The sequence below is a fragment of the Poecilia reticulata genome, chromosome 16 (assembly GCF_904066995.2).
Source record: "Poecilia reticulata chromosome 16, P_reticulata-male-v2, whole genome shotgun sequence".
Classification (NCBI taxonomy): domain Eukaryota; kingdom Metazoa; phylum Chordata; class Actinopteri; order Cyprinodontiformes; family Poeciliidae; genus Poecilia; species Poecilia reticulata.
In genome coordinates, this window is record NC_088845.1 from 23,061,807 (window position 1) to 23,085,914 (window position 24,108).

General features: G+C 38.0%; 1 long non-coding RNA gene across 2 annotated transcripts in view; it reads left to right on the top strand.

Moving 5' to 3' along the window:
• Positions 1-22,939, top strand: part of LOC145547695 (uncharacterized) — an 88,116-nt gene extending 65,177 nt beyond the window's left edge. For both annotated transcript variants that reach the window (XR_014083995.1, XR_014083996.1), the window contains one exon: positions 21,008-22,939. This is a non-coding gene — a long non-coding RNA (uncharacterized LOC145547695). The remainder of the gene's footprint in view (positions 1-21,007) is intronic.
• The last annotated feature ends 1,169 nt before the right edge of the window (positions 22,940-24,108 follow it).

Below are 24,108 nucleotides of genomic sequence, written 5' to 3' on the forward strand. Positions count from 1 at the left end.
GTAGTATACTGTATTGTCTGCGTTGAAAATCGACTGTGAAGCAATCGTCTAGCTTTTGTTTCTTGGTCTCTGGCTGACGATATATTCAATAGCAAATCAAATTAGTGATTATATGCTCATTAACTTTTGATCCCTTCTGTTCAAACGACATCCCTCCCACACTGAAATTCTGAATACGAGCAGCACAAATACACACACCGACAGCCACCGTGTGATAGCTATTCAAACACAGCATGTACAGTAGAGGGTATTTTCTATTACTTCAGACAGAGGGCGGCCTTGTGTCAGCTTCCTTTTCTTTCTCACTTCCTCACTAAATCGCTAATAAAAAAACAAACAAGTTGCAGAGGTAAATGAAAAAAACTGTGAAGTGGTTCCATCAAAAACAACATGGTTTTTGATTTAATTTTGATTGTCTCGTATATACTGTACACTTGTTTCATCTCGGTTTTAGGGTAATGAAAAATGTATTCCCTTCTGGAACTTTACGGTTTTCAAGTGTCTCTAAGGATTGTGAAGCTCTAAGAAAATCTGTCAGAATACTCAGATTGTTACTTTTATTTCTTTATTATTCCCAGTCTTCTGCAGATTCCATTTAAAGTGTACACTTACTAAGCCCTGTAGTAGACATTACCTGTTGGTCTAGGGAGACTAAGCATTCTCTTTTGTCCACTTTTCACATTCTGTATGTGGCTTCCAGGGGGCTTTCTTTGATTGATTAAAATGTTCTGGATTTTATCATTTTTCAAGGGACCAATAGACATACTTAAACTGATAATATACAATAGCTTTTCATTCGTTCAACATCCACTCTGTTCCGAGCTGCTACCTAGTCCTTATCTTTATCCTGTGAGACAGCAGACAGAATCAAGCCATGGATTCATGTTTTCCTTTTTTATGCTAAGTGTAAAATAACTCAATGTTAACTGGACCAGGCAACAGTTTGTCAACCTTGGAGAATGTCAGTTTCCTGCGCTTAAAGGGGCTAGTACAGGGGTGGGCAATCCTGGTACTGGAGGGCCGGTGTCCTGCAACTCTTAGACGTCTCCCTGGTCCAACACACTTGAATACAATAGCTGAATCACCTCCCAAGTGCAGTCAAGTTCTTCAGAGTCCTACTAACGACCTCATTATTTGACTCAGGTGTGTTGAAGTTGAGACACATCTAAAAGTTGCAGTACACCGGCCTGGAGTTGCCCACCCCTGGGCTAGTATGTTTTTCTACACAGCAAATTTGGAAGTGTTCAGTCAACTCCTAAAGAGTTGAATTCAACATTTTGAAAGTGTCTATATTGTTCCACTCTGGATGGTGTAGAAATTACACTTTTGAAAGTGTTATTTGTGATATAGTTGAATCAACACTCACAATAGTTGAAATTAAGCACACATCAGTGTTGACTTACTCAACACTAGTGTATTTTGTCAAAAGTTAACACTATGAACGTGTTAATCTAACACAGAATGGTGTAAAGTATATATTAACATAGACATGTGAGTTTTTAAATACTACTGGCAGGGTGCGCTGTGGTGGTGCAGGGGTTAAACATAACCCACATATGGAAGCTCTAGTTTTCAATGCGGCTGTCGTGGGTTCGCTTCCCAGTCTTCCCCTTCTCTCATTAGCCACTATTTTTTTGTCAATTTACTACCAAATAGAAGCCACTAGAGCTTTTATTTTTCCAGAAACTACTGGCCATCAATAATCCCCAAATTAATTTTAAAAGACATAAGATGCTACAAAAACACAGCACCAGTTGCAGTATGTAATCTACTTTTATTTCAAAACATCAAACAGCACTGGCAGCAATATACAAAAAAAGATCATACATTCATAGTACTTTGCACTGAAGGTCAAGTGTGCTTTGAAAGTTCATTGGAAGCGGCCATGGATGGTCTTGTGATCACTGATGGTGAAGTGTCTTTGGTGCTGCTCTTGTTTTCGACAACATGAAGGAGGAAGACTTCCAGCCTGGAAGGAAAACAGGAAATATAGCAGAAACATTAGGATAATAAATACATATTTTAAAAAGTAGTGTGAACAAAACTAATCAGACTCACCTGTGTGTCACCATTATATTCATTCAAATTACTCTGCCCACCCAATTTACAAGATAAAGCATAAGAAAAGTCAGAAATAATTACTAAAGAAATTAGTCAGCTTATAGAAAAAATATTGGACAGCATTAAAAGTCGTGCTAACCTGTCTGAAGAAATGTGTTGAAGTCATCATAACAGGCTTCAGTCACCAACATGACACACTAACAAAGAACAAAACATTTTGGCAGTTTTTAGATGTGCCACAGATACAAAATACCAGAGTCAAATGGCTCAATTGCCTCCTCACTGTGTAGATAAGTTCTCCAGAGTCCTGCTAATCACCTAATTATTGTATTCAGGTGTGGTGTAGCAGCTGCACATCTAAATGTTACAGGACAGTGGTCCCCCAGGACTGGAGTTTGACACCTGTGGCATAGATCAAGCCAATGGTCCAGCACAGCCACTCCCCCATTGTGCAGTCTACAGCCCAAAACTTCAAGAAAACGACCTCTGGAGGCCGTGTGAGTTAACATTATTTAGCTATCAGCTAAATAATGTTAACTCACATGGCCTCCAGATTTTCCTGACAGTTTCAATGTTCTGTTAGGATAATAAATAGTCGTATATACCGTGATGTCCAAACAAATAAACATACGTTAAGCGAACTATGTATATGAATCGATACTCTTGCATAAACGGAAAAATAATGCCTCCATAAAAAATAGTCGAACATGATCATTTTAAAATGGAACTTGTTATAATAATCTCCAGACAAGACGCCATACTGCTGCCTTCGTTCCTCAGTCAAACATGTGACGCGGTAGCGGAACAAGACGCCGTCTTTAGCGGGGCTAATGACCGGGCCCAAATAGTAAAGCTCATGATAATTTAACTTTACAACATGGACATGCCCGCAACAGCGGAGCTAACAAGTTTCATCACCAGAGAGAGTGACTATATCATTCTGAAATCCATCTGACATGAAGTACAACAAACCAAGAGAAGAACAGAAACATCAGGCTACTGGTCACTACTGTTACTGTTAATCCGTAATCCGTAGAAGGCTTTAGCTAGTTTGCCATTTGTTGCCAAGTGACTGATGATAACGTTGGTGACAAGCTTTACCCAGAATGCACCTGGAGACAATAAGGATGATTCATTTGTAGTTTTATGTGTCATAAAGTTAAATATGAGTGAAAATAAAGCCAGTCATGCAGCACAACATTTTATTTAATATTTTACACCCACTATGTCACTAAAATCAGTCTGGTAAAGTTTTTAGCAACCATGAGTCAACAATTGCGCACCCTACTATATAACCTACAGGGGTATTGTACACAGTTTTCAACAGGAGAGGGCTCTCCTTTTATAGTTCTCGTCAGATATGATAAAAAAAAATTGGATCCCTGAAGGCATGTTCTACCTCCTATGTGGGCCCCCTGTAGGTCCAGGCCAGGCAGGGTCCTGCTGCAACCTCCACCCTACCTGTTGCTCCTTCCCTGATGTGATGTTACAAATATGTTACAATTGTGGGAGGAACTGTCTGATGTTGATTTCTAAATCAACACCAGACTGAGTTAGTGTTAATTTAGAAATCAACACTGGACTAGATTGCTTTTTGTTTATCTCTTTGGAACTGTTTAGTGAGTGTTAGGGAAACTAACACTCATGTTGTTGAATTAACACTGTATTTTTAACATACAACACTTGCACTGGAAATCTAACACTTTTGCTGTGTAGGCACACAATTCCATCTTTTAGCGCAATCAAGTAACTGCGTTACCTTAAGTTGCTATAACATTTTCATAATATCATTTAAATTTTATGAAATGATATTATTACTTTTTTTAAATTATAAAAAATGGTGGAGTTCTCATCATAGTTTTTTTTTCTTGTAATATATTATTTTTATGCAAATCCCATGCAAAAGGGATAAATGCATTCAGCTCTAATATTTGGACAGTAAGACTTAGAGGTGCAACAGTGTTTGAGATTAGATGTGGAAACAAAGCCCCCAAATAAACCTTGACTGGCCGTAATGATCTGAAAAGCAAAGCAGAAAAAAACCCAATACAATGATAAAGAAAAGGAAGAAAAAAGATGACTGACTATAAGATATTCTCTAACATCAGATAAAGGCACAATATGTGGATGAACATGTGTTTTCAACTGTAGATTATGACAGAGCACTGTTATTTCCTGTACGAATACACTTTCAATTTCCTGCCCGGCACTTTAGTTTTATTACAATGATAACATGATACCATCGGCTGTAGCCAAGGCGATGAAACCAAGGACGCTTACAAAGGAGGACAGTGATAAGAAAAATTATGCTTAAGACAGAAAAAAAAGAGAGGTTTGGTTAGAGCTTAGAACAATCAATTCATTAGACATCATTAATATTATTTTGCCACTCGTAATATAAATAATTTTTAGAGATCATTCACAAAAATGAATGATTTCTAAAAAAGTATTAAATAGGATGTACAAAAGAAAAAATAGTTTGTTTATGTGTTTATGTGAGCCCAGGCAAATTTGACAAATTTGTGCTCATCTTTTGCTTCCTCTCCTCCTTCCTTTTATTGACAATTGAGTTTCCAGCAGTGCAGCAAATTTCCAGCCAGGTCCTGAGCTCGACTTTGGCCAAATGAAGTCAATTTGTTTTAGCAAATATACATGCCTTAAACTGTAATATCCAGCGAGCTTAGGCATGGGAGGCCCTTGGCAGAGGGCAAGGCTACTTTCACTTCTGACCCCTCATGGAGGCAGAGTCTTTGTTAGTTTACCCATTGAGCTGCCAATCACAACCCAAAGTCTTATTAAATTAATTTCACAAACCTGCCCAAAGGACCCACTGGGCGGCACCACAGGAGTCTGTGAAGTTTGGGATTCCTTTTGAAATAACCTTTTCCCCCCAAAAAAAGATGATTAAGGAATAGCATTTGTGCCATAACATGACTCCTGGTTTTGAAAATCCTTTCACACTATCTTGCTGAATATGACTGCTGCCGCCCTCACAGAGACAAGAGGTTAATATACTTCTGTCTCTGAATGGGAACCTTTGATGTGTTGAATGAATGTATATATTCTTTGTATATTTATGTCTTTATTTTCACTTTGTTCTCACATGTTTCTGTTGCCTCTTTCTTTTTGTGTCTGTTTATCATGTTTGTCCGTGGCTGACCAACATATTGTCATAGGTAGATGGATAGCTTTCAGCTCAGTGATTGGGCTTTGTTAAAACTGAAGAGGACGAGAGGGGGGAAAAAAAAGGTTAATTATTACAATGACTCAGTCAGTGTCATGAGAATCTGCATTGACCTTTTCAAATCTTTACATGACAACCATTAAAAACTTCTATCAAGAGGCAGGAGGGGTAGGTATCTGTGTGTTTCGTTTTTATTTTGCGCACATGGCAGTGTGCACATTTCTGGTGTGTGCAGGACTCAGGCGCAGTGACATACAGCAGCCACTTAAAGCTGGGGTTAATGGATTGACTGTTACCTGTTCTTGAGGCTTAAAATTGGCTTATACACAAGGGGAATCATCAGAGGCTGCTTCAGCAGCAGCAGCAATGTTTTAGCTAGAAGGCTAAATTAACCCGAGCAGTACACTGTTTGTTTTGAACAATTTTGGAAGGTTTATCTCAGTCCAGGATTCCGGGTCAAGACACAGCCTTTAATCACTGCCCACCACTCTGATGGCTTCATTGAGAGGTGAAAGGTGGTACTTTCACATTAATTGATCCACTTTAATGTTCAGTGAACATGGTCCATGAGGGAAAATACACTAAAAAGAGACAGGTGAAACATATTCTTTTCATGTTTTATATAGATTTCCTTTTAGATAATAATTAGAACAAGTTTATCGAGGTACTTAAAATGCTTTTAGACGTGAGCTTCTTCTCAATAATTTTCATTAATTGGATAGTTTGGTCACCAATTTACTCCTATTAGCTTATCATACTAGTCGCACCATACTAGTCGCATCTTAAACCTAATTAGAATAGCTTTATGTTTACTTGATTAATTGTGAGAATAATTGATAGAATACTCCATTTTTTAAATATTTGTTCGCAACAGCCCTAATTTTAAAGCATCTTTGCTTTAATTTCCAATGATTCTGGAGGATCAAAAAACCGAAAACATATTGTCGTAGATGTTCGTCAGTTTTCTTACTTCTTGGTGCTACGTATCCAGTAGGTTGTATTCTAAAGTATAATTTGAATACTAGCCACACATTTCTTTTACTTTCCTCTCATTCCTCTTCATCAGAGCAGCCAGTCACACCATTTCACTTGAGTTTCCTCCATACCAAGTGCCTCCCACTGATAAATGAGGGGATTAGTGACTGGTACACTTTATTAAAAAGTAATAACAATTTTTGTTGGCACCCTTCACACGGTAAGGAGTGCCATGAATCACAGGATATTGGCTGTCTGTATCTGATGAATGCATCGTTTACCAGCAGAGGAGTTATTTAGTCGAAGCTATTAATTTAAATCACATTTATCTCCTCCCTTTTCAGCCTGGATGGGGGAAAGACACAACCGGCAGTGGAATGAACGTGTATAGAGCAAAGGCTGAAACTTGAAAATGACTAGTGACTTATGACATAATTGAGATTTCCTTAAACCCAAACATTCAATTGCCTTATGATAGTTATTAAATCTAATCAATGCTACATGCTGCATGAAGTTGACTGTAACGCTTAGCAAAAGTAGTGTCTGTGTAACCCCAAAAGACAAAGTGTAAAAGGTGGGTCTTTTGGGGCACCAGGTGGTTCAGTGGCATAGAAAGTACAGTCCCCGACTCTGCTGTTCCCGGTTCGATTTCCAGTCTCTGGTCAATTGCTGCATGTCCTCCCCTTCTCCCTCTAACCTTCTTCTTCTCAGTTTACTAATGAGCAAAGGTCTCCGGGGTCAAAATGCTTTTAAAAATAGTGGATGTTTTATGTTTGAGGTTACATATTTTTCACAGATGTTTTATGAGTAAGTTTAGTGAGAAAGTTGTAGCTTCTGAGCCACAATCTTAAAAGTAAAAAGAAGAGAAAGTGTCAACGTGAGTAGGGTTTTATTAATAAATGGAATTTATTTATAACATGTTTGATGTTTATTTTTATGGTTATTTAAAAATGCTTATTGGGTTACTCTGACAAAGAAACTATGAGCTTCGGTGTAGCTTTGGAAATGCATGTACTTGGACCTCGACTTTATGTCATGTTTATCTTACCTTCTCGTGGACTTCAATGGTGTTTTTGATAATTAAAGCACAGCGGAGTTGGGTTACAAGTGTCTTAAAGAGCACTTTTTGTACAGTAGAGGTCCACACGCCACCGAGCTTAACTCTCGTTTTCATTTAATTAGTTTTTCATTTAGGACTGACTGCCCTCGGTCATCATAGCCAAACAAGTTGGTATGCTGGATTTTCGGTTTTCATGACTTGTACCAAATTGTATGTGTTCTTAATCACACTGACAAAATACAATTGGAAGAAAAGATAATTGTGGCAATCACAGCCTCTATGACCGATTGTATACAATATTTGAATAGAAAAGTGTGTTAATTAATGGAACTGTCAGTGAATTGCATAAGAGTCTTCAATGTCTCTGCACACAAAAACTTATTTAACAAAGTTCAAATGAAAAGTTGTACTTTTAACTTTGAGATAAATTAGTGCTTCTCCTTATGGTTCATCTTCAACTTCTCACCTGCACTAAATATTCATATTTTCAGCTCTCATTAAAAATAGCAGTGTATTCTTACTTTTTAGGTTCCCAGTTGCTAAAATAAAATAAATAAATAAAGTGTCTCTGTATATTTCTGTGTTCTTTCACTGCTGCCAGATCCACCGTCACACTCACATCCTTTTAGTTATCTAGTTAGATTTCATATTTATGGTTTGGTATGTCATATCATGTTCTGCAGAATCGGTTGTAACCAGGAGGTGTGAGACAGAAGGGGAAAGGTTCGGCATAAATAGCAAAGGTTACTTTATTTTTACTGTAACTTTGGGGGAGTTGACTTTTTGGCACTGTGACGGCTTTGTGGTTTGAATCTGTACTCTTGCCACACTGTCACTCTGTCCCAATGATTAATGTAAAATAATTTGACAGAATTCCAGGCCTCGTGTCCCTTCTGGGCGATGAGGGATAATCTGCCCGCTTCGTGCAGGTCTGGAGCAGGGAAGAGGCAGCACAGAGCCTCCCGTCCCAGGTGAAGAGCCCCAGGGGCTGAGGTGTAGAGCCTGGAGGCTGCCCAGGTGCTCGCTGTTATTACTGACTGTCTGTCTCCGCTGGCGGGAGAACAGCACGATGTCGCTGAATGTAGTGGGTGCGTTCGCTGACAGGTTGTGCACTCGGTCTGTCAAGTTTGTCTGACTGATTCTGTAGCTCTTGCTCACACTAAGACACACATATTGCTCTGAAATAATGTGTAACATGTCATTTCCATAACTTTCACTCTTGTTAAGCATTGCTGACTTTGCTTCCGACTTGATCTTGGAATATTCTCACACAATTTCAAATTTTATGCAAACCCACTGGGTAAAATTATACCTAAAACGAGCCCGCTTTATTATGAAAATTGCATACTGTTCCTGAATGGAGTGGACCCAACTGAAGTACAACTCTGTCTTCTGGCTGACATTGAACTAGGGGATTTCTTTACTCTAGAAGTGATGTGATGGAATGAAAACTGAGGGAGCAGCAGCATAATTTCTAGGGCACAGAGTCGACACTAGATGGCTGCAGATAATGGAGAAAAGGAGCTAATGATACACACTGGAAGCACAGTGCGTCTGAGAGGAGGTAGAACGTGGGGATGTGAGGGACAGTTAAAGAATGACATTGTAGCAGATCCATGCTATTTTGAATATAATTAATTACACTGTCATTACTTTTGTCTAAGAGACATGTGACCAGAATTTCAATTATAAATATAGATAAATCTGAAAATAGGACAAGAATGTGTTTCTACATCTCTTTTTGCCATAAATAAAAGCCATAAAAAAAAGCCATAAAAATGGATTGATGTCAGAAGTCACTTAAACAGAATACAGCCTCCTGCAATTTAATGTCAGCTATGAATCTGGCTACTCTTTGAAAGTACTGGAGTAAATATATATGTTTATATTAATGGAGGGACTGAATAATTGCAGGATTTGTAATTAATTCATCATATCTTTTTTAAAAACCGTATGTTGATAAAACAAGCAACATTTTCAGTTCAAAAATAATTTTTACTGCTAATTTATTGAAGGAATAATAGATATATGAGTTTGTAATCTATTAGGTTTTGTATTAAACAGATTAGTGCAAAGTCACTGATCATTCAATAAACTTTGAAAAAAAAACACGTTTTTTTTTTTCTTTCTTTTCTTTGTGTGGACATTCACTACTTGAAAGTGAAACTCCACTAATGTGGACGCTGACATTAGTGTTTGGGATGTCTTTGCTAGCTCCAACATGTTTGGCATCGAGATGTTTCTTTAGATCTCAATCTAAAGAAACATCTTTAGATTGTAGTTGGCCTCAGTAGTTGAAGGCCAACTACTTTTTGCATAGCTTGCCAAATCAATACTTTTTTTTCCAGTGTCCATTTAGATTGTTTTAAAAGCAAAAATTGCCAAGCTTCTCACTTTATCTCTAAGGGAGAGTCCAAACACCTAACGGAGGAAACTCTTCTCCGGCACCTGTGTCTGTGATGCCATTTTAATGGTCACTACCCATAGATGAGATTATCATTGGTGAGGTTGTGAATGTAGATCCACTCGTAAATCGACAGCTTCTTCGCCTTTTTATGAACCGGTACATCTGACACGTAGTACCAATATGATTTTCCTTCATTCATAAAGAAGACCTAAGATACTTAAATCCCTTTGCTTGGGGCAAGATGTCTTCTCAGTCCCAGAGAAGGCATTCTACCCTTTTCCGGCCCAAGATCATGATGTCTTAATTGGATACACTGATCCTCATTCGGGCCAGGGTTCCCACTCAACTACGAACTACTTCAGCGAAAGCTGTAGATCACAATCTGATGAAGCCATTAGGACCACATCATTTGCAAAAAGTAGAGAGACAAATCTAAGGCCACCGAATCAGACTCCCTCAACACCTTGGCTGATCCTGGAACATTTGTCGATAAACATTTTGAGGAGAATCTTTGACGAAGAGCAACATTGGTGAAGTCCTACTTTCACCAGAAATGGATGGATGGATGATGCAACAATAAAATCAAGATATTGTATAAATATCATGTTGCTGTTTTGGATTTATGTTGTGAGGCTGTATAGACGTGTGAAAAAGGTTTAAATCACTTTGAAGTTTTTTTTTTTTTTCTTGAGAATCATATATGCATCTTGAGTGATTTATTTTTTTCTTTTACTGGATGAATTGCATTGCAAATGAATTGTAGAGGTTGGTAGAAACCAATTGGGTAGGTGATGGAATATCTGTGAGTGCTTGTCTGACAATTGGTTATATTTCCAGAACATGTAGATTAATGGTGTTCACAGCTTGCTACATCTTAAGCGTTCATTTTACACACTTACAGGCACACACTCTTGCAGTCACACAGAACATTTTTACACCATTCAACACTCAAGGATGACTATGGTGAGAGGGATTACAAGAGTCATTGATTATCTCTAAAAGGCGAGGAGAGGATAATAATCTTTTTTTTTTTATGGCGAAAGCCTTGAATGTAGTTTAAATATGTCCTCAGTGGTTCTGAAATATTTATCATCTTCAAAATGCAATTTCTGCATTTGCCTGGGATTTCTAACATTTTTCTTCACTGCTGCTGAGGGGATGTGTCTTTATCAGGATTGGTGTAGACAGACTTATTAAGCATTGCTGCGGTTTTGTACAGTGGTGCATACCCTTGTCTGTGGAGCAGATCACAGAAAGGACACAACCAGAGAAATAGGGCTTATGAAGTGTGGGTTATAAGTTAAAAAAATGCTTTTAGATCCCTGTTTTATTTATGCCTTGTGATATCAAGGAATCTATTATAGAGATAAAGAGACTGGTTAAAGAAGAGTCATGCTCAACAAAAATCTTTCTCTGGTCCTCTATCCTTCATATATCTGAGATGGCAGAAAATAATGTTGCCCAGAAGTTTATTTATTTATTTTTCTTTGTTTGTTTTTTAAGGCTTTTTAATTAACTGTTACACACAATGATGTTACCATTTTAATGTTTTACATTCATTTCAACTGTGTACCAGCCTTTGTTGTGCTGGATATTTTGGAAATCAACACCATGAAACTTAACTATTGACTGTATCAAACTATCTAAAAGATATACTATAAATGACTAAATACTTATTGGTGTTTGTGATCTGTAGTAGTTCTACAAATCTGAAACTTTGGCAGCTGTGGCATAACGATGCCTCTGGGATGACACCCAAACTTTTTGAGGGGAACATCCCGATTTACATACAATAGATTTTTTTGGACTAAATTTGAATCTCCCTGAATGGGAATTTGATTCTTATTTCAGAACATCAGAGGCATGTTCATTAAATCATCAAACAATAACCAACAATGAGTGATCCGACATCGACAGGCTTTGTTGTTAATAAAATGCAAATGCTTGCAATGTGGGATGGATGCAAAGACAGAGGCAGCACAATCTGCCTTTGAGTTCAAATTAAGGAAGAATCAAAGAAAACTGGTTCCATTGAGACACGTCGACTTCTTCTGCGAGTTAAATTGGGTAAACTAACCACTGTTTCAGCTGCTTTAAAACTGACATACGCAAATTTACAAAGTGATAAAACTGTATTTAGACTGATATACAAATGCATAAATAATATTTAGAATGTCACCTTACTGGTTATTTGGTTATTTACTGTAACCTCACTCTTTATAAATACTTTTTTAGGCACCCTCCCACATTTGTTCCAACTATAACCCCCAAAAATATGTTTCTTTTTCGACACAGTGCACAATAAAAAAAAATAAAAAAAAGATTTAGTCACCAATGAACTTCTGGAGAAATTCCTATTTCTCTTGTATTATTTATGTATTGTGTAATTTATAAATAAGTATCAAATGCTTTGAATCCGTGGAGTACTGTGACACATTTTAAAACTGTCTTTAATCTAGGAGGTAAAATGGATGTTTTGTCAAGGGAATCTGAAGACAGTTAAACATTTAAATCCTCCCCGTCTCTCCGATGTCATGTCAAAATGAAACATTTGAAAACAAAGCAAGCACTACAGCGACTCGGCATTAAGTTATGGTGCGCCTGCCTGTTCTTCAGCAGCAGTAGCTCGCCAAACACAAACTAATGGAGAAAGAGATGAAGACTACTGAAATATGTCAAAAAGTTCAGATTCCCTTCATATCATCAGGAATGTGAAGTGCCTTTGAGTAACCTGTTAGGTCATCCATTGATTCTTCAGTCTAACTAGACTATTGTGTTTTTCAGAAAGCTTTATAAAAGGCAGCATGTAAGAGGAAGAAAAAAAAAACTGATCAACTAATCATAAAATGCATAGCATGCAAACTATTTAACTTGTAAGTTACATGGTCATTGCAAAAGAGTAGGTTTGGATTAGCTAAATGTTTCTTTCATCACAGCAATACAAAGGATTTTGTCTTCCGATGGTATTCAGGCAGAACTAACACTACAAGGAATAATCTATTTTCTCCTGATGTTAGATGAAGAGATCCTCTAGGGTTGGCCTGGGGCCCGAGTATGAGACAACCGAACCCTGACTCCCCAGTTGAGATGCCAGAAGCGTAATATTCAGTGAGCAGAAAAGACCTTTAAAGACCGGTTATTTGTGGGGGTAAAAGTAAACTTGCTCCAGCCTTTGTCACTTTTTCATCCTTCTGTTGCTGAATTGGCTGATGAGACCTTGTTATATCTCAAAACTGCATTGAAATAGGGAAAGGTTTTACTCCCGTTCCATAAGACATAGCTGACACTACTTTAGACTCTCCATCGCTTATGTAAAGACTTGGCCACAAAATGTTATCCTTCTGCTTTACCTCATTATAAGTCAATGAAATCACGTGATTTTGAGCTTAATAAAGAAAATACAAAACTGTGCAAGCATGTGTTGGGGCTCACTCTGACAAATGTTTAGAAATAAGATTGAAACTGGCCTGAGCCAAACTACAGAGAGAAATGGAACTGGTAGAAAAGCTCTGCATTCCAATATGCACAGCACATCACACCTCATGTGGAATAAAACCACTGATCGAGGGAGCTTTTTTTCATTTACTTTTTTGTAAGTAGGGTATACTTACAAAAGTAAGTATACCCTACTGTGGAGGGGTTCCACAGAGCAGTGTTCTTCCATGGCTGACGATGTTTATTCATTGGTCAAATAAACCCCGCACCTTCGAAGAAGAATTTAGATTCCAACGTTTCCCCACTTTTTGTCCATCAGGTCTAAAAATAGGGAGTCGTTTATGGGCAGATAAAATTAACTATGGGGGAAAAAACTGTTTAGGTACTATTTGTTTCATTGTGCTTTGTTTTGAAATTGTTGTAGATGATTGTACACCTATGATCCAGTATCCGTTTCTTCTTTATTCTCCGAACCATATCGCATGCACCCTGGAATAAAGCTATGGCCATTAGTCATCAATGTTTACATGAGTGATCCTTTAAGCCTGGTAAGGAGAACGAAGGACAAGAGTGATATTCCAACACAGGTTTTGGATTCCAGACCATCTCATGTTTTCTCTACGTCACAGTTGACTGCTATTTGATCTATCATGCAAAGTAGACATATTCATTACAAACAACTAATACAGCTTCTAACACCTATAGCTTAGATCCAGGCACAGATAATGAAGCAGGGTGAGGTAGAGGATGTCTTGTTTGCTAAGCACAGTCAATGTAACGTTTAAAAAAAAAAAAAAAAGAAAAAAACAGAATAGGATTATATAACTCAGCTGGTACACAGTTACAGTGTAAGCCATCTTAAATAGAACTCTGATAATGCAGTCTCTCAGCGATCAAGTTGTGTCTTTAGCCCTGGACGTGGTTGTAGGGAGGTGTGCACAAATCTGGTTTGTAAAACTGATTCTTGGTATGAAAACTATTTATTGGTCTCACAATGCCAGCAGACTTGGCCTCACTTTACCGCACCGTGTTTAGTGTACATTTTAACAACTGTCATGTTAAAATGCGATTGCAGCTTTAATCTTACAGGAAAAGCAGCCAAAGTCAAATAACAGTGCCACTGAATGCTCCTCAAGTCCTGGACACTGCCACCTAATGGAAGAGATGTTCACAGAACAACACTGTGGAGCAGACACATAAGCCCATCTGACCGTACTGAAAGTGAAACCTCCATAGTTAGGGCTTAGCAACTCTGGTCTGAATGTTATGTACAGATATTTTAGTTAGTTGTCGAAAACATAGTATTTACAGCTTTTGTCTGAATGAATGCCTATTCTTTCGTATCATGTGGCAATAAAGTTAATATAAGCTACAGTTGCATATCCTTAATAATCTCCAGGTAACCACTTCAAATGTACACAAACAGACCTTTTTTATGTTCACAAGTGAAATAATTTGTCAAAACTATGATGCATCAAAACACTTTCTGCATCACTGTCTAATTTTATTAACAAGAATAAATCAAGAAAAATAGCGCAGTTTTTCTCTGTTGCCTTTCTGAGTAACTAACTCTTCATTTTAATGATTTAAAATAAAGTACTAATGATTAGCATCGGTGTGGAATAGGTCTAAGGGGATAAGTTGACCCTATTTAAAATCTATATTCTGGTCAAGACGGTGGCAAATAAAAAATAATAAAAGAAAGATATAGATTTACATTACTTATTCTATAAAAAATGTATTGACTGGTGTTAATTTTTATTTTTTCAGAAAACCCTGTTTTTTTATTTTATTTCCTTTAACAAAAGAATTAGGACCTACAACAATTACTCAAACTCATTGAAGGGGGTGATGCAGCTGCAGATTTTTCATTCTGTTGCCTCCTCAGTGAAAACTGCTTTTGTGCATATCTATGCATGGTTGCTCAGTAATATAGATGCTCATCTGTGTCTTTCATCAAGTTGACAGCTTTTTTTTCTCCTCAGAAAGATAACATTTATTATAAGCGTAAGCAATACATATTGGCCCAGAGTAAATTTGTGGCACATTCCCGCAGCTCATAATCATGGCTGTCTGCATTTAAGTATCTCACATGATCTATTGACTCCATTTTTATTCACTATATTTCTGCACTCGTAGGTAGAGGGAGCAAGTTAAATCCATGGATGCTCAACAACAATAATTTATAGAAAGAAGATGGTGTCCATTTGTATAATATCCTTTATTTTTTCATGTATACTAAACACCTGCTATAGCTAAGTGGCATGGTTTACAAAGCCAAATCATATCTGTTTTGTTTCTTAAGGACAAAATAAAAGTAGGTTAAACACTAATTTATCAATTTGGAAAACTGTTAATTTCGCAAAATGTGCTTTTTCTTTAAATTAAAAAAATATATATAAATCCAAGTTAAATATATAACCAGCACTGTGTGACATTCATCTCTGAGGCTCCCTGGAATGGACCTTATTTGGCCCTGGGCTTCATTGTATTACATTACTGTTGTTCAGAGTTTGTCGAATATGCAAATCAAACCTTTTGAAATATGAACCTACAGTAAGGAAAAAAGAAATAACTTCAAAAAGACAATTTACCAGGAAATTAATATTGTATTAATCATTTCTAGATGATGTGTGATAAGGCTAATTTTGGCTCTTTTTTCCACATTACGAATACATGGGAATGCTATCTCATGAGAGAAACTCCATTGTTCTTTAATTTATCATGAAATTAGCTTTTCTACGCTAACTGCCATTGTGCCTTGGGACTTCACATTGTGCTGCGCCGTGTTTTCATTTTTAATCACTCCATGGGAAACGCACTCAGTGGCCCCCAGCATTATGATAATATTTATTTTGGCTTGTAATTCTCTAGTGTTTACAGCTAATGTGCTGGGGTCAAATGAGAGTCAGTTTAGCTAATGAGATCAAGTTCCACATACATATGAATGTTACATCTAACTTAATACCTGGAAACTATGGATAGTTGGATAAAGTTAGCAATCATCCACTTTACTTGTAGAAAAAAAAAGACAATAACAATTTAAAGTTAAAAACAAAAAAAAAAAATTAGCATGGTAAATTCCCACTGTTGGTGTTTCAAAATAAAAATAAAAAATATAAGGAGGTGAGTCACCAGTTACGTCAAGCCAGTATGCCACATGGTTGTGCTCCTCACAACTTGCCAATTATAATAAAGTAGTGGTGGAACTTGATTAAAATCGGGTTGATTAATATATGTGGTGGCGCGCAAATACAAAAGTTCCAGGCTGACCCTTTGTCTTTGTACTTATAAAATGAAGTTGTGATTAACTGCATTAAATTTCAGTGCCAACTAGACTGGAGTCAGTTAGCTACTCGTAAATAAAAACATTTCACCTAGCTGTCGCCTCCTGACTGAGGTAACCTGCCACTGTCTCCAGCCAAATGACTCGCCTCTTTGAAAGAGCATCACAACAACCGAGGCATTGTGGTTGAAAGGCAGCGACAATGGCCGTTCTACAGCCGTGCCCTGTTTGTGAATGAGGGTGTCAGCACCTGTGCGCGTGCTTTGCTGGTTTTGTTCATCCCGTCACACTACACTTGGCTCTGGGTGTTGGTAGTAATCAATACAGGCCTACCATCACCTACTGTTACCCGCCTCCCATACTGCCTGTTTTGTCCCCAACTTAATAATGAATTACATCCCCCTTTGAGTCCAGTGGAGACTCTCTTTGTAGCCTGCAACAACACCCACACACATGCTCACACCCATTCATAAATGAATAAAATGTAACTGCTTGCAATTAAAAGGCAAACTTTAAAAGTTCATATTCGACTTATTCACGCTAATACAAACAGTTGTCACCAAATTTGAATGTGTATTTAAAAGCATGGGATTGTGCATTGTTGAAGGATTGATTTTACACACTATTTTGGCGGATGCACACGCACGCACACACACACACACACCCACACACACACACAGCTCAGCCAGCCAACGTTAAGGCTAACATTTCTATTGCATTTGCTAATCATCGATCAATAATTCAGAGGCCTCTCTCATCTTGAAGGGTTCCTGGCTTCCTGAAACATATGGCAGCTGTACGTGTAGCCATGTGTGTAGGTGTGTGTGCGCAAAAGTGAACCCTCCTATGACATCTTCTTTATCTACCGTTCAGATTACGAGGTCCTTATCATAGAGGCCTTTGTGCTGTAATGTCCAACCAGCAAAATAAAACAACTTAGTTGAAGTTTTTTTTGTGTTTGTCTTTTTTTTTTCTTTAAAGCTTGACTTTTGTTCCGTTCTGTCTCAAACGTTGTTACATCTGAAGATGGAATGTCCAATGCCAGCTAAACAGCCATCCCAGTAATTTGCAGTGTAAGTCGACATGATGGTTATCTCAGTCTAGGGCATCTTTCATTTCCTCCAAACCACGTTTTGCGTCAATTCAGGCTGCTGTTATCTTCTCACTGGGTCTTTTGGTAATTTGCCCAGCGTGGGCTGGCAGGCTGTAAAGGTTTCTTGGTCCACCCTCACTGACCAAGCTAACCCTTTATTACTCTATTACACACATTTTATATATATATATATATATATATATATATATATATATATATATATATATATAGGGCAGATGGAAGAAGCATCACTTGTTGAAATCATATTTGTGGATTTTATTTACTTTTCCTTTGTTGTGTGATTTCATGTCTCTCCCTATCGCTTCCATGATGCAGTTCTGTAGACAACTTGGAGCTCAGTGCCTGAACCTGGAATTTAACACACTACTTTCCAATTGCAAAACATTTCTCATTGAAGAATTGACAACACGACATAACAGCAAAACTTAATATGTCATCCTACTAAGTAAATCAAACCATTTATATGTTTCAACATGTTTTAATGTTGTTTTAAGTCAACAGCATTCCTGCTGCACATGGCACCACTAGGAGATTATTGGAAACGCACAAAAATTATAATTATATATAATTATTTATTATATATATATATATATATATATATATATATATATATATATATATATATATAATGATTATTTTATTTATACCCGCTAACTTGAACAGTTATGTTATGTTTGCTCACTAAACCTTTGAGACAAATCCACAAGAGACATTCGGGAACAGATTTTTGAAGGAATCTTCTCTAAAGGTTATCAGAGCCACATGAAATAGAGACATCACTTTGGCTTCAGTCTGTGCGTATCCAACTCTTTCCTGCTAAAGGATGACTCTCCTCTGGCACGCCTAGATCATGCTGTGCACATGATAAATAGGAAGAGCTGCTCTTAGAAGTTGAGCGGAGATCCAGCCACGACCCTGCTGCTCTCAAATAGTACTACTGTGCAGGTTTTTGTCCTGAAACAAACAACTACTAGCAATCAGTTGCAAACTTTTAATGAGAGGCTTGAGGGGTGGAAAGACACGGGAGCAGAATGCAAGTCAAAGAAACTGAACAATCATGAGGTTAAAAATATGCCATTTTCAATCTGATATGCTCTATTCAACTTATATTAAACACTTTCTTTGTCACTAGCGATAGGTCATGAATAATTAGTTCAGATAATGTTATAAGGGGATAATCACTAAACTCCTAATGTGATCCCCTTGGATCAGTGAATAAATCACGCAACAGGAGACAAAGAGAGAGAGAGAGAAAAAAAAGATAAAGATGATAAAATGAGAGGAAGAAGAGATGCAGAGAAACAGTGCTATGAAAGTTAATCTCATCGTTAGTTAATTTATTTATTTCCCCACCCTTGCTTACCCCAGCTCTACTCACGGTAATTCTAATGAAGAGCTCTCCAATGACTTAATTTAGAGTGAAGTTAATTGAGTTTGGTGCTACACGGCTGCACTTTCTGCCTCGATGCCTTTCTATGTTCTCTCCTCTAAATTTAAACCCGAGGATCAGAGTGCAAAATTAAACCAAACAGAAATGCTAAGGAGGAAGTAAAAACAGGCAAAAAAAAGTGTAAGAGATGGGATGAGGAAAAAAAAAAAGTGAACAAGAGAGCATGAGAAGAGGTGACAAACACTGAGAAATAGACATGTGTAAGGGGCCGGGGGCCCTCATATCAGGCCCGTCATCCCCGTTGGCTCAGGACTGTAATTAGATTTGGCAGCAACCCCATAATGATAAATGCCGATGATGAATGGAAATGCAAATGTGTGTGAAGTAGCCCCAGCCATCAAAGGGGGGAATATCATTAACACTGTCCTCTTGTCAAATCTATCATTGTCAGTGGTGCCTCCATGCATCCGCCGCGTCCCACCAGCTACAGAGGGGTAGTTCAGGAGTTAAGGAGAAGGCTCTGCTGAGAGTGATGAGGAGGAAATTGAAGCAAAAAGATAATTAGAGGCCAAGAATTATCCCTGTTAAACTGCTTTGCATGTTTGATTTTTATTGGACAATACATGCCATAAAAAGCTAAAACGAAATACCAGGGTAATTATTCTAAATGCAATATAACATATACTGTTACTGTGTAGACATAATTGTCATCCTAGTTTGGAGTTAGTTAGTGAAGAGTTCAATCTATTTGGCCATGTCATGCATTTTTAGCTACTTACTATGGTCACAAGGACACAATGCTCACGATGCCCTCAGTCCTTCTAATTTGCCCAAGATGGCCGGATATATGCTGACTGATTTCCTGTAATCTGTGGAAGGTTGTGAGTATTTTGTCACCTCGCTGACTAATGACACTAATTGTATTACCTTACTGCAATTTACACCAGTATAAATTACTGAGGTGAAATTTCAACCCAGTGCGAAAAGCAGCAATTTGATTAAACCTCAAAATGTTTTGGGGCCTAAATATGACACGTTTTAGAGAGCTGTGTAACGATGCTGAGCTGTAAATGTCTTGTTGAACTCATTGATGAGAGGTCAACAAATATTTTTATACATGTAGCATAAATTATCAGTCTGAGACAGACTGGTGACTTGTCCAGGCGACCCCGCCTCTCGCCCAAAACTTTAGCTGGAGATAGACACCAGCACCCCTCCCGACCCAATTAGGGACAAGGGTGTACATAAAATGGATGTGTGTGTGTGGGTGGGTGGATGGATGGATGGATCAGTACTCAGTCTTTGTGTTGGCATATTTTTTTCTGTGAACAATATACATTATGTCTAATTGTAGAAAGACAATGTCTTACAGCAAAATTAAGTCATTCCACAACATTCCATCAATTTTGGATGGGGTTTCACTTGGTTTGACAAGGAAATCAGTAACAATAATATATGATATTTTGACACGTTAAGAAAAATATAGCACTGTGATATTCTGGTGACATTTACATCTTTCACCACTGACTTCTACAGACGGAAATGGATGGACGGAGGGATGAAATCTGTTAGTTTTACAACTTTTAAATGTGGATTAGAGTTTTTATAAATGTATTATACTTTCCAAACAATGATTCAATAATTCTATAACCAGCAATTAAAAAAAAAAGAACTGAGAATATGTTACAGATACTATGTAAAAGATGAGTCATGTAATGACAGCAACTTAAATATCCTGTTGAGTGGAGTGGCTGTTGACAAACTAGTTCAGAATTTTACACTCAAAACCACATGTTGCCGTTTTCATTTTTCCATTCACCTTCTGTGTTTGTTTTTGTGACTTTATCATAATTTCTTTGAAGATTTGAACTCAACTTGTCCGTCCACATACGAGCCGATGCAAAATGTGACCACAGCTTCTGTCACGTTTTGCTGACTTGATGTTTACTCTGGAAGTATCTTATCAGCTGACCTCCCGCTTTGCTCTTTTAATATTTTTCCTGTCTGTACATGTGCCTCACTCAGAAAAGAAGTGCTTCAACAGACATCTGCTTTTTTTTTTTCTTTTTTTTTCCTCCCCCCGTTTTCTCTCCAGCCTCAAGGCAACAACAAGATTGACCTCTGAGTCGCAGTCACGATCCAATTACCTGCTCAAGGACAAGCACGTAAGTTACACAGCAGGAAAAACTCACACCAGCAACAGAAAGCAAAACAAAAAAATACAGACATAATGTTATCAAATGGTGAAGCAGTGCAGCAGTAATCCTATACTCGGTCCAAATACTTTTACCTAGGGCGGCTTTTCCCCTCATTAATTGGGTAAATGTCTAGCAAGTAGCCCTTATTCATGTCTGCTGCTGTTTTGTTTGCATGTGTTTACCTCCAAACACTTAGACGAATGTTTAATTGAGACATGGAGGTGGTGGGGGTAAACCAGTGAAGCGAGCAGCAGTGTCTTTTACAGGGGTTGCATGAGCCAGGGCAGCTTTGTCTGACACCTTGAACTAAATTATTGAAAGAGGGTATGGGGGGGATAAAGACGCTAAGAGGAGGACACTCTGACATTAGTACTTGTTGTTGTGGGTGCTGCTCACACTAGTCCATATCTGTGTATTGGCACAGGCTTTTGTGTGTCTTTGTCTGCGTGCCTGCGTGTGTCAGAGCAAGGTTGCATAGTTAAAGTTATTTGAGCAGATTGGAAATTTTTGATTACAAGTAAAACAGGACAGGACTGTAGATTGGAAGATTTTATTTTTTTTTTAAATACCATGTTTTATATAACTTTATTTTGTTTTTATAGGGAAAAAAAGTATATAATACCGCAAGCAACTGGTTGCAAACAAAAAACAAAAAAAACTGAGCATCATCTCTCTGTGCTCCTCGCATCACGTTTAAAAAACACTTCCGGGTTACACATGCCTAAAAAAACTCAACTTCAAGTGGTTGTTAAAGTGGGAGTCTCTGATAGACACGGTGGTATCCTGTTCCTCGTTTGACCCAGACACTGATCTCATCTCCAGTAAAAAGGGGCCTCTACGTCCTAATCAAATCACTCATTAACTATTTAGTGGATCAAAAGTTCATTGGACCATTGTCTCCGAGTCAAGCATCTATGGCGGCTAATCCACTTGAATTAAACGCGCACATATGCATGCGAATGCCAACCTGGGCAGGCAAACACATGAAGTCTGGAGCCCATGGATGTGTACACAGTGTGAATGCTCTGACAAAGAGAGACACGCAGACTTTGATGAAGCCAAATTGGAATACAAGTGTGGGGGTGGTTGGCTTGTGTGCAGCTTATAAATAATTTGTTGTTGAAGAGACTCTGCTTACACCCGTCTGTCAGCAACCAAAGGGTCATGTGGGCAACTAGCATGAGAGCTGCTCTCCGTCAGTCAACATAAACCTGAAACCAAGACGCACCGGCCCAACATCTTATTAGGCCCGCAAACGATGTACCATAACAAATAAATAAATTATTTAATACGTATATTGTTGTGCAAAAGTATGTATACTTCGTTCCTTTTGTTTCACATTTTGTCACCTTACAACCACAATCTTCAGTGTGTTTGACCAATATCTGGAAAGTCTGACATGCAGATGAACCTCTCAGCCGAATACTTTAAAGAGGCAGTTTTGAAGGAGCAAGTGTTATATGTCTCTGAAGGGGTACACAACTGTGTAATGCTTTCCCTTTTATCTCTGCGAAATAGCTCAACCTCAGTCACACTGAATAGAGAGAGAGGAACTGAAATGATACCTTCTCCCCTCCACATTTCTCAAATTCTCACAGGTTTTCTTCAATTGTTTCCCTGTATTTAGTTCCATCCTTCCTTTAATCACCTTTTTTTTCCAGTTTCCCTTTTCTTGCTAAGCAGAAGCATTCCCACAGCATGATGCTGCCACCACTATGTGGGGTAGTGTGTGTGGTGACAGAGTTTATACTGTGATTAAATTCCACACATTTGGGCTCCATTTACCAATTTATAATAATACATGATTATAATTCATGTATATTTTTTGTTCTATTACCACATAGCATTGTGCTACTTACAATTTAAAATCCCTGTAAAATACACTGAGGTTAGTGGTTGTGACATGAGAAAACACACATACAAAAAAAAAAAAAATCAAGGTCATTTGAGGGGCATTTTAAGAATTTCATTGTTGATTGAGGTTTCCTGTAAATCCTTTATTTGAAAGCATTTTCTGTCTCTACCATGTCTTGACCATTATCTGTGAAGGATGGCATCTGCCCACATCAGAAAACACTCTGTGAGAAATAAAGCCATGCCGTTTGCACTTCTACTGTTACAGAGCAACGGGTTGTCTCTGGACACAGGGCTGCATGTATCTCACTGTCAGATATAATTTAAACCAAACTGACAGGGGCCACGGCGAAGTCTCCTCAGTCAACTGTCCAGTCATGTGGGGATTTGTGGTGTGTGTGTTTGCGTGGTCCAAGTGCAAGGTGAAACATTTCTGACACAGCAGAGGGTCAGGAGAACATAGGCACCCTCGTTCTGATGTCTTCCAAAACAGAACTACTTGAGGGGACTTTCTGATGCACCAATACACTCTGTACATCTTTTATAGATGGGCGTCCATGGAGGTTTGCTGCACTGTGTCCTGAGGACATTGCCTCAAGCTAAACACTCTCTTACTCTTGGCGGCCACGGCTGTTTAACAATGCTTTTTCCTTGTTTGTCAGCCCCAAAAGAATGCCCTGTAATGGAAAGGACTCACACCTGAAAGACAAAAGAAAGTATGTGACCAAACATCTGAGGACGTTAAGAAGACATGAAAGACCATTTGTCATTTCCAATTACAGACCATGTACCAGCGGTCACACCGAAGGCCCTGACTCATGTAGAGATGTTGCAACTCATGTAGAGATGATGCGATGACTCAAGAGAAAAGTATATATATATATATATATATATATATATATATATATATATGAAAACTGGCCAGCTCTTGCCACCTTTCTTAAGCAGGAATAATGTAATATGCCATTGCCAAAATCCCACACCAAAACCAAAGTAACATGTAATCTTTTAGAAGGTATCCCGAAGCATCATTAACTAATTTCTACTTGAACTCAAGAAACCAATTGCTTTTGTGACTAAAAATAAATTAAAGATAAAGTATAAAATACAAGAATAAATTATGACTTCTCACTTCCAAGCTATA